Source organism: Bufo bufo, chromosome 1 (assembly GCF_905171765.1).
Source record: "Bufo bufo chromosome 1, aBufBuf1.1, whole genome shotgun sequence".
Taxonomy (NCBI): Eukaryota; Metazoa; Chordata; class Amphibia; order Anura; family Bufonidae; genus Bufo; species Bufo bufo.
The window spans coordinates 604,632,530-604,644,737 of record NC_053389.1 but is presented as its reverse complement, the minus strand read 5'-3'; the positions used below and the strand labels follow the sequence as shown (position 1 = coordinate 604,644,737).

Sequence of the window (12,208 nt, the reverse complement as noted above, 5' to 3'; positions counted from 1 at the left end):
GAAGAAAAACATCTAAGCATGGTGGTGGCAGACTCATGCTTTGGGGCTGTTTTACTTCAGCTGGAACTGGGGCCTTAGTTAAGCTAGAGGTAATTATAAACAGTTCCAAATACCAGTCACTATTGGCACAAAACCTTCAGGCTTCTGCTGGAAAGCTGAACATGAAGAGGAACTTCATCTTTAAGCATGACAACGACCCAAAGCATACATCCAAATCAACAAAGGAATGGCTTCATCAGAAGAAGATTAATGTTTTGGAATGGCCCAGCCAGAGCCCAGACCTGAATCCGATTGCCAATCTGTGAGGTGATCTGAAGAGGGCTGTGCACAGGAGATGCCCTCGCAATCTAACAGATTTGAAGTGTTTTTGCAAAGAAGAGTGGGCAAATCTTGCCAAATCAAAATGTGTCATGCTGATAGACTCATACCCAAAAAGACTGAGTGCTGTAATAAAATCAAAAGGTGCTTCAACAAAGTATTAGTTTAAGGGTGTGCACACTTATGCGACCATATTATTTTATTTTTATATTTTTTCTTCCCTCTACCTAAAAGATTTCAGTATGTTTTTCAAGTGAGTTGTACAGTTTATAGGTCACATTAAAGGTGGAAAAAGTTCTGAAATGATTTATCTTTGTCTCATTTTTTTACATCACAGAACCCTGACATTTTAACAGGGGTGTGTAGACTTTTTATATCCACTGTATTAAATAACTTATTATTATTATTAAATTATGATAATGATAATGCCACGTTTCTATATATTTTTACTACTTTTCCTATCCTTCTGCAGCCTGTCAGCTCTGCAACTGCTCCCCCTGCTCCTCCAGACTGAAGGGGGGGGGGGGGGGCGCGTTCTTTAGCTGCTCATACCTCTGGTTTGGTATGATATGGGGATTTGCATTGTTTGAAAACTGGCATTCCAAGCTTTCTGACAATACCAGAATGACAGCATTATCTTCAGTACATGGGAAGATATTACTGTCAGAAATCGGGATGCAATGAATGCAGCTTAAAGTGAAAGTAAAAGCCGGTTTTACCCACGATTATTCCCTACTCAATTTCTAACAGTGATATCCCCTGTTTAGCTTGGACTAATGCTGTCCTTTTGGTCCAGAATACCATCTTTTAAACAAGAACAGTGCTTCTAGCTGCTACTATTCAGGAAATATTAGCAGCTAAAGAAGCCCTTCCCCCCTCCAGTTAAGTACTTTTCCCACAGCCCAATCTGAGCTAGGTGGTTAATAAGATTATAGCCAAAGTATCTGCAGCTGAATCCTTAGGTGCAGAACGCTCATTAACTTTGAAACCAGGTGAAAAGAGATTACGAACCAATTGAGTAACTTTGAGGTGTAAATACCTTTAAAAAACTAAACCTAAAGGCTTCATAATCCATCAAATTGACCACTAGTATCTGGTAGTGACTTATTTTGTCAACTATTGTCATCTTCATGGTCAAGGTTTTGAGGGAGTTTGTCCCTGGGTCTGCATCATAGGTTAAGGGCCTTTCTCAACTCTCTAACTCTCAGACACACAAAGACGGTAACACACTTGACTTGGTTTTCTACCGGCTCTGCTCAATCTCCAACTTTAATAACTCTCCTCTCCCGCTTTCTGACCACAATATCCTCTCCTTCACTCACACAAATCTGTACCCATCCCAGAACTCCCCTACCTATTACATGCACAGAAATCTACAGGCCATCAACCCTCATACACTTACAGACACTCTACATGCATCATTGTCACCAATCTCTTCCCTTTCCTGCCCTGATAAGGCTGTAAATCACTACAATGACACCCTAGGAAGCACCCTGGACAAAGTAGCGCCCCCTACCCTCAGAACCTTCAAACACAGACCAAAGCAACCCTGGCTTACACCGCAAACTCGCTTCCTACAGCGTTGCTCCAGGAGTGCTGAACGCCTATGGAGGAAAACTCGCACACCCGAGAATTTCCTCCATTGCAAATTAATAACATAACAGATCATCATCTGACCAAGATGAGTGAGAAATCCCATAGATGTGGCTCCCGCTTACTTGATACATATAAGGGCACAATCCCTATCACACCCCTGTTATTGTTTCTTCAGTGTAGATCTAAAAACTCCACTCCTTGAGTCCTATTTGTCAGCACATAGTAAAATCAGTAGTAAGGTTGGACATATATGAGTACTCTGAAAGAATTGGGATATCATATGGAGAAGGGTGCCACACATTAAGGAATTTCAATCACCTCCTATAATAGCACAAAGGAGACCATGTCATCTGAGGGACCAAATAATTACATCTGATGTTGCATTTGGTCCCAAGATTGTACAAACTGTTTTCTCTAAAACCAAGATAAGTATCTTCCCATGTCTGATCTACTGCCACTGTAATTCTACTTTGAAGTGATCCTATACGTGTCAAATCAGTTTGTTATATATACTATGCAATGTCCATGTGACCTTCTGTACGTCGGAGAGACCAACATTGAATAAAAACAACGCATTAGTAAACATAATTCCATTATCCAGAAAGGCACGTGCGACTTACCTTTCCCAAAACTTCAAGCAATGTGAGCCAATTATAATATTGTATTATCGATCATGTACCACAGCTTAGGACAAGAGAAGATAGACAGAGGATCCTCAAAGAAAAGGAGCTAAGTTGGATTTGTGAACTCGATATGCTGTTTATAAGGGGTTTAAATATTGACTTTTTCATCACACCATTCCCCTGATGACTGATCTGCATTATAATGCCATATTTACCTCCGTTGCACTTTTCTTTTTTTCCCACTAGATACAGTTGCACATATTTGTGCACAAACATTACCTTGGGGGTAGGCCATTCTAAATTTTGCTATGGGGTTGAATGTTTTCAAATGTTGTCAAATTTTTGTTATGAAGAACAATAGGTGGGAATGAAATGGTATTTTCTAACAAATAAGAATAGTTCAAGCTTTGCTTGAGGTAATGTCAAAGCAGCACAACAACAATGAGTTTCATGGAAAATAGAGACTGAATTACAGTGCTAATATCTTAACCCCTTAAGGACCGGGCTCATTTTCACCTTAAGGACCAGGCCATTTTTGCAAATCTGACCAGTGCCACTTTATGTGAGAATAACTTTAAAACGCTTTTACTTATCCAAGCAATTCTGTTTTTTCGTCACATATTGTACTTCATGACACTGGTAAAATGGAGTAAAAAAAATTCATTTTTATCTATAAAAAAAATAACAAATTTACCAAATATTTAGAAAAATTTGCAAATTTCCAAGTTTTAATTTCTCTACTTCTATAATACATAGTAATACCTCCAAAAATTGTTGTTAATTTACATTACCCATATGTTGACTTCATGTTTGGATCATTTTGGGAATGCCATTTTATTTTTTGGGGACGTTACAAGGCTTTTTTACAAGGGAAATTTAGAATCAAATCTTGAAATTTGTCAGAAATTTTCCAAAACCCACTTTTTAAGGACCAGTTCAGGTCTGAAGTCACTTTGTGAGGCTTACATAATAGAAACCATCCATAAATGACCCCATTCTAGAAACTACACCCGTCAAGGTATTCAAAACTGATTTTACAAACTTTGTTAACCCTTTAGGTGTTCCACAATAGTTAATGGCAAATGGAGATAAAATTTCAGAATTTTGATTTTTTGGCATTTTTTATTTTAATCTACTTTTTCAAGTAACAAAGCAAGGGTTAACAGCCAAACAAACTGAATATTTATTACCCTGATTCTGTAGTTTATAGGAACACCCTATATGTGGTTGTAAACTGCTGTACTGGCACACGGCAGGGCGTAGAAGGAAAGGGGCGCCATGTGGTTTTTGGAAGGCAGATTTTGCTGGACTGGTTTATTTACACCATGTCCCATTTGAAGACCCCCTGATGCACCCCTAGAGTAGAAACTCCATAAAAGGGACCCCATCTAAGAAACTACACCCCTCAAGGTATTAAAAACTGATTTTACAAACTTTATTTACCCTTTAGGTGTTCCACAAGAGTTATCGGCAAATGAAGATGAAATTTCAGAATTTCGATTTTTTTTTGGCAAATTTTCCATTTTAATCCATTTTTTCAAGTAACAAAGCAAGGGTTAACAGCCAAAAAAAACCTCTATATTTATTGTCCTGATTCTGCAGTTTATAGAAACACCCCATATGTAGTCGCAAACTTCTGTACGACCAAACGGCAGGGCGCAGAAGGAAAGGAACGCCATATGGTTTTTGGAAGGCAGATTTTGCTGGACTGGTTTATTTACACCATGTCCCATTTGAAGCCCCCCTGATGCACCCCTAGAGTAGAAACTCCATAAAAGTGACCCCATCTAAGAAACTACACCCCTCAAGGTATTCAAAACTGATTATACAAACTTTGTTAACCCTTTAGGTGTTCCACAAGAGTTATTGGCAAATGAAGATTAAGTTTCCGAATTTCGATTTTTTGGCAAATTTTCCATTTTAATTCATTTTTTCAAGTAACAAATCAAGGGTTAACAACCAAACAAAACTCAATATTTATTGCCCTGATTCTGTAGTTTATAGAAACACCCCATATGTGGTCGTAAACTACTGTACAGGCACACGGCAGGGCGTAGAAGGAAAGGAGCGCCATTGTGGCTTTTGGAAGGCAGATTTTGCTGGACTGGTTTATTTACACCATGTCTCATTTGAAAGCCCCCTGATGCACCCCTAGAGTAGAAAATCCATAAAAGTGACCCCATTTTGGAAACTACGGGATAAGGTGGCAGTTTTGTTGGGACTATTTTTAGGGTACATATGATTTTTGGTTGCTCTATATTACATTTTGTAAGGCAAGGTTACAAAAAATTGAAATTCTGAAATTTCATCTCCATTTGCCAATAACTCTTGTGGAACACCTAAAGAGTTAACAAAGTTTGTAAAATCTGTTTTGAATACCTTGAGGGGTGTAGTTTCTTAGATGGGGTCACTTTTATAGAGTTTCTACTCTAGGGGTGCATCAGGGGGGCTTCAAATGAGACATGGTGTAAATAAACCAGTCCAGCAAAATCTACCTTCCAAAAACCATATGGCGTTCCTTTCCTTCTGCGCCCTGCCGTTTGGTCATACAGCAGTTTATGACCACATATGGGGTGTTTCTGTAAACTGCAGAATCAGGGCAATAAATATTAAGTTTTGTTTGGCTGTTAACCCTCGCTTTGTTATTGGAAAAAATAGATTAAAATGGAAAATTTCCCAAAAAATAGCTGTTTTGGCACGTCTTTATTTTATTTTTTTGACTGTGTTCATTTGAGGGGTTAGGTCATGGGGTGTTTTTATAGAGCAGATTCTTATGGATGCGGCAATACCTAATATGTCTACTTTTTTAAATTTATTTAGGTTTTACACTATAATATCCTTTTTTAAACAAAAAAAAACATTTTAGAATCTCCATAGTCTGAGAGTCAGTTTTATTTTATTTTTTGGCCGATTGTCTTAGGTTGGGGCTCATTTTTTGCGGGATGAGAGGATGGTTTTATTGGCACTATTTTGGGGTGCATATGACTTTTTGATCGCTTGCTATTACACTTTTTGTGATGTAAGGTGACAAAAAAATTGCTTTTTTGACACTGTTTTTATTTTATTTTTTTGACTGTGTTCATCTGAGGGGTTAGGTCATGGGGTATTTTTATAGAGCAGATTCTTATGGACGCGGCAATACCTATCATGTCTACTTTTTTAAATTTATTTAGGTTTTACACTATAATATCCTTTTTTAAACAAAAAAAAAACATTTTAGTATCTCAATAGTCTGAGAGTCAGTTTTTTAAATTTTTTTGGCCGATTGTCTTAGGTAGGGGCTAATTTTTTGCGGGATGAGAGGACGGTTTTATTGCCACTATTGGGGTGCATATGACTTTTTGATCACTTGCTTTTACACTTTTTGTGATGTAAGGTGACAAAAATGGCTTTTTTGACACCGTTTTTATTTTATTTCTTTGACTGTGTTCATCTGAGGGGTTAGGTCATGGGGTATTTTTATAGGTTTTTACGGCTGCAGTGATACCAAATATGTCTACTTTTTTTATTTATTTTAGTTTTACAAAATAATATCATTTAAAAAAAAAACAACATTTTTTGTTTTAGTGTCTCCAAAGTCGAGGTCACAGGACCTCCCTCGGCATTGTGACAGAGTGCCTGCTGAATGATTTCAGCAGGCACTCTGTTCCGATCACCGCCCACCGCGCGTACGTGTCCTTAAGTATCGGGACATCAGGGTGTACCTGTAAGCCCTATGTCCCTAAGAGGTTAAAAGGAGTGTGTCATTAGAAACGGATCTACTGTTTAAATCAAATTTGGTATGTGAATGGCTATGTACACCTTCAGAGGCAATTCTTTTTTTTAAGATTGCATTTTACTCATTTGGGGATAAAAATTATTTCTTCAATTGGTCTTCATTCAAGAGAATCTGTCAGCTAGTTTGAGCTGAGAACATGTGCTGCTAGATCGCCACTAGCATGTTCACAATATACATTTTCCATAGGTATGAGTTCTTTTATTCAGTCAAAAAAACTATTTCATATATATGCAAATGAGGCTAGTTAGTACCAACGTTTCAGGAGCTCAGCCACGCCCACTGTGAAGGAGCCCAGCTCCACTCTGCATCCTCTGAATCTCCTCCTTCCTCCCCTGATGTCACATAGTTGAAGAGCCGTAATCTCATGCATGCCAGATAGCGCATGTGCAGTTCGTTCCCTGAGGCTGATGCCAGCACAGGGACAGAACACCATGTCGGCACTGATATGCGGCATATTCGCGCATGCGTGAGATTACAGCACTTTAACTCTGTGACGTCGGGGGAGCAAGGAGGGGATTTGGAGGATGCGGATGGTGCTGGGCTCCTTCACAGTGGGCGCGGCTGGGCTCCTGAAAGGTTGGTAACAGCTCCTTGGGCTCCTTACTAGCCTCATTTGCATAGATATAAAAAGATAATTTTTTACTGAATAAAAGCACTCAGAGCTATGCGAAATGTATATTGTGGACGTGCTAGTGGCCATCTAGCAGCACATGTCCTCAGCTATATAGGCTCAAACTAGCTGACAGAATGCCTTTACAATTATTGACCCATTCTGTCACAAAACGTTAACTGTTTTTATAGCTGTGTGAATCCTACTTTTACTTTGTGCTGTCATCTAATAACCCTTATCCCTAAAATACTAAAAGGTCAAAAAACACTTAGTTAAAAGCCATATTACATTGGCAGATAGTTGCTAAGATCATCGTTGTATGAACACTCATTAGCGATGATCTGGCAGTGTGATTCTGCCACCAATTACCCAATGAATGAGCAAACTCATAATCAAAGTCTTTCAACATGAAAAATAATCGTTTGCCGGCAGCTGTCTAATCACGATCTGTCTAATCACGATCTGCTGCCAGCAAACAATGATTGTGTATGGGGATGAATGATGGCATTAGCAATCGCTTGTCCCCATACTGAGAAGGAGATTGCTGCATGTAATAGCAGAGCTCTCCTTCGCTAGCAAGCAGGTGATTGCCGGGAAGGAACTCTTCCCGACAATCGACGGCTTAATCTGTAAGGTAAGGTGTAATAGGGCTTTAAGCCACATTCTTATCAGTAAGATAAGAATTGAGGTTTAATAAGTGTTTATAGTACCTTGAAAAAGTATTCATACCCCTTGAACTTTCCACATTTTTTCACGTTACACGGGGAGACACAGCGGCGGCCATGCAGGGATCTGGACCGACGCCGGTGCCAAAGAACAGGTAAGTATAATCCATACAAGGGGCACAGGACTTTTAGATATCGGATAACCCCTTTAAGCAGTTTCGTGCCCAAGAGATTAAAAAAAAGTAAATATGTTACCGTTTTGTTCACCAACATACTGTACTACAGTATATGAAAGTTAACTTTATGACCATGTGGTCGTAGGTCAGTGCTAACAGGCTAAACCTATTTCGAAATCCTAGAAACTTTTACTATGCAGATTCAGTGTTCTATCAATATAGTTAGTGGTAATCTCTAGTGACCTATTGGTAACTTCAAGATGAAGCACTGCCACAGATATACTGTGAGTCAACCATGAATGGATGGGTCATCATGTCTACCACAGCAAGATCTCTTGGGCAGTGGCAATGCAGAATAGGTCATAGAAGGGGCTCCAGCAGCTCAAATGTTCTACAGCTAAAATCTTAGCTTGCTAATGAAAGTTTAGATTGAGCCTTTAGAAGAGAAACATGGCTTATTAGCTCACTGACATAACGGGACACATTGTCTAGTGGCCACTGATGATAGGGGGCATAGAAAGTAGGGAATGAATACATACATGTCCAAAACTAGGACAGGCACAAAAGGTCAATTAGTACAATACACTAGAAGAGAAACATTTAAAAACAGGTCTTGGAAATGATGAAAGTAAATCTCTAAAGCATAGTAAGTTCTTTAAAAAGTCTGGATTTTTCAAATACTACATTAGCTTTTATGTTCATAATGTTTTTGTTTGCCCTCCCTTCAATAATGTATTCTGGTTATGCTAGATCTCATAGTGGATCTATCACTTAAAATTCAGCGACTAAACTGGCCAAGGCTGTGTTTGATAATTAGCCGGATACTTTTCAGGTGTGCTGTACTATTACCTAAAATGAGGACCTTCTCTATGACATCTATGTAAGAGGGTTGAAAACAGCCTTGACCCTCCCTCCTACAAAGAAAACTTATCAAGGCTGAGTTATCATTTAAATATGCCACTTTTCACACATTTGCGACTTTTTATATGGCACTTGCACAAAACTTTTTGCGCAAGTGACATTTCTTCTCCGGCCTCACCATTTTCCCCAAAAAGGAGGTCTGACAAGCAGGACCAGTGGCCCTGCCACATTTATCATCTTTCACTCTAATCCTCTGGTGCATCATAGCAGCGTGCCTGGCCCATCTTTTCAGTGTTTTGTTGCTATGGTTTGCCGTTTACCATGTTGTAATAGCAGTTCCACCTAAGGCTACTTTCAGACTAGCGGTAACCTTTTCCGGCAGGCTGTTCCGGCAGGGGGCGGGCCGGAGATGCAGCACAGCAAACATGCCGAGAGGCAGCCGGAATAAAACTACAACATGCTGCGGTTTTTGTTCTGCCACCGCTCGGCATGTTTGCCATGCTGTGGCCGGACCTCCGGCCCGCCCCCATTATAGTTAATGGGGCCGGAGCGGACTTCCGCCAGCACCGTGGACTTGTGGTAGCACGGATACGGCAGGCTGTTCCCCCGCCGGAACAGCCTGCCGGAAAAGACTACTGTAACTGTGAAAGTAGCCTCAGTTGAACTGTTATGTGAATGTTACTGAGAACACACCAGTATTACATTTATAGTATGTTTATGCATGCTATTATATCTCCCCACACATAAGTGTGCAATGCACCCATGTATGACACCCACTGTTACCCAAGGTAATCGTGGGTGAAACATCCTTTGTGTATTGTGACCACTGCAGGAATGAATATTAGTGACATCACAAGCAGTCTGTGGCAGCGTTTCAACACCTCAGAGGAGTTGTATACTTGTTGGTCAAGTGGCATTACAGATGGTCAGCACTAATTACTGATGAATTGCATAGGTTACAGTAATAAACACACAGTATATGTTGTTTACTGCACTGTACAATGTGAACCATTAGTGTCAGTCAAGGGTTAAGGGCAAGTGGTAATGCCTTAAAGGCCGAGTCAGAAGTCAGCTTGGGTGTTATGCTGCCATGCAAGTTAGCATATTCCCCAAAGTGCAGGCAGATATGGTGAAACACCGGAGAGTGAGGGACACAGCACTAGTGGGAGCTGAGAGATGCTGCAGATTCCCATTTGTAGCTAGCTAGAATGAAGGTAAGCGCCATTAGCTAGGAAGGTAAAAACCTCAGGACCAAGATAGTGCAAAGATGCAGCTGAGCACCCCAGAGGAATGGAAGCCCATGTAGGATTGAGTACATTCAAGTACACACACTACATGCATATACAGCATGTTATGTACAGTGCTGCAGAATAATCATGTCACTGTATATACACTGCTATGACAGAAACCATTCAGGCTGGAGTCATCAGCGCCTTCCACATAAAATAATAATAAAACATGTAACATGCAGTCTTTATATGATATGTACAGTTTATAGAAAGCAGCATTTTATTTACAGCTTATAAAGGCACAAACATACAAATAACAGAAATACAGAATGCTGTATGTAGAGAGCTATATGGTCATATCCATCACATACTGTACTCCTCCATATCTCTTATTAGAATAGGTAGCACTGATATCATTGAAATTTACATTATACAAAGATAGTAATACAGATGGTACACAATCATAAACTTCTGTTTTTCATAATTTAATAGTGTGTGATATTAAGGAACTCTGTAATATATTAAAGTGCCTGTTTATACATTTTCTACAAATATCCCCCCTCCACACACGGTCTCTATCTGTCCATAAAAGTCCGTACACAGGAGAGATTAGCTTACAGCAGATAGAGGACAGAGAGAGACCAGACACGGCTGCAGCATCAAATGAGTGATTTATCTCACCCCAGAGCTGGATCATTTTTCACCTGGAAAATCCAGCCCTGAGGAAAAATACATCACACAGTAGTAGCTGCAGCCTTGTTTGGTCGCTCTGCATCTGCAGCTTGTCCTACTACTCTTCCATAGACTGCAATGGGCTGTGTATCGATAGATCCAGTGATCAGGGCAGGGGGAGGGAAATAAGTGTATAAAACAGGCACCTTTAAAGGGAACCTGTCATGAACTTTAAGCTGCCCATACTAACGGCATCATAAAGTACAGACAGGTGAGTTGATTTCAGCGGTCATTTATAAGTTAAAAGTAAGTGGTTGCCGAGAACCAACATCACAATTATTGCAGACTGGGCCTGGAAAAGAGTCCCGGCCACCTGAGAAGAGTCCTGGTTATCCATGAATTGCTGCTCTCCTGCCCACCTGCTGATGACTGACAGGCTTCTACCTAGTTTTCTCTCTAGGAGAGAACTGCCAATCATCAGCAGATGGTCGGGGAGAGCAGGAGATTAGGAATAACAAGGACTCTTCCCAGGTAGATTGGACTCTTCTCAAGGCCTGAGCTGCAATGATTATGATGCTGGTTCTCGGCAACCACTTACTATTATCTCATGAGTGACACACCGCTGACATCAGCATTTCTGTCACTATTTTATGCTGCCCTCAGTGAGGTCAGCATAAAGTTGATGACAGGTTCCCTTTAAAGGGAACCTGTCACATTGAACATGCTGTCTGCTCTGCAGGCAGCATGTTTCAGAGCAAGAGATGTTGAGCAAATTGATATATAGTTTTGTGGGAAAATATTTTTTTATTACTTTTATTTAATTCATTCAGATTCCTGCTCATTCTGTGCTTTGAAGTCAACTATCAGTGATTGACAGCATTCTCTCTATAACCGTTCATATAGAAATAGCTGTCAATCACTAGTTGTCAATCAACCACTTCCTTGGCTTCAATAGCCAGAATGAGCAGGAATATACATGAATGAAATACAAGTTAGGCTACATTTATACGACTGTATATGTTTTGCGGTCCGCAAATTGCTGATCCGCAAAACACGGATACCGGCCGTGTGAATGTAGCCGGCCCTATGACAGAAATGCCTATTCTTGTCCTCAATTGCAGACAAGAATAGGACATGCTCTTTTTTGCGGGGAGGCGGATCGGAACTACGGATGCAGACAGCACACAGTGCGCTGTCCGCAACTTTTGCAGCCCCATTGAAATGGATAGGTCTGCAACCGTTTTATACAGAAAACTATATATCAATCTGCTCAGCTCCTCTTGCTCTATAACCTGCTGTCTGCAGATTACATTGTATGTTCATGGTGACAGGTTCTCTTTAATAAAAAAATATATTATAAAGTTCACTATCATCACCTATACTACTGAATTATGATTAAAAAAAAGTTTAGTTACTTTTAAATACTTCATCTCATACCTGTTACTATTTCAAATTCACCTACAAACTAAATCATTATTTACAAGTTGTCACAAAGACTGCAAAGTATCATACTCTAATACAGGAATCAGCAACCTTCGGCACTCCAGCTGTTGTGAAACTACAACATCAAAAATATCTTTAGAGGAATTTGACAAATAAATTCTCTTTTTTAAGGAAGACTTCTGGCAAAACTGATATGTTGGGGCAGATATACTAAAGAGGACCTGTCATCTGTCCTGA

At 39.9% G+C, this 12,208-nt stretch overlaps 1 protein-coding gene across 1 annotated transcript in view; it reads right to left on the bottom strand.

The window, feature by feature from the left end:
• LOC120985568 (TRPM8 channel-associated factor homolog) overlaps window positions 1-2,695 on the bottom strand; it is a 44,673-nt gene extending 41,978 nt beyond the window's left edge. The window contains exon 1 of the mRNA XM_040413586.1: window positions 2,535-2,695. The gene's annotated coding sequence lies outside the window, so the exon portion shown is untranslated. The remainder of the gene's footprint in view (window positions 1-2,534) is intronic.
• Between the last annotated feature and the right edge of the window lie 9,513 nt (window positions 2,696-12,208).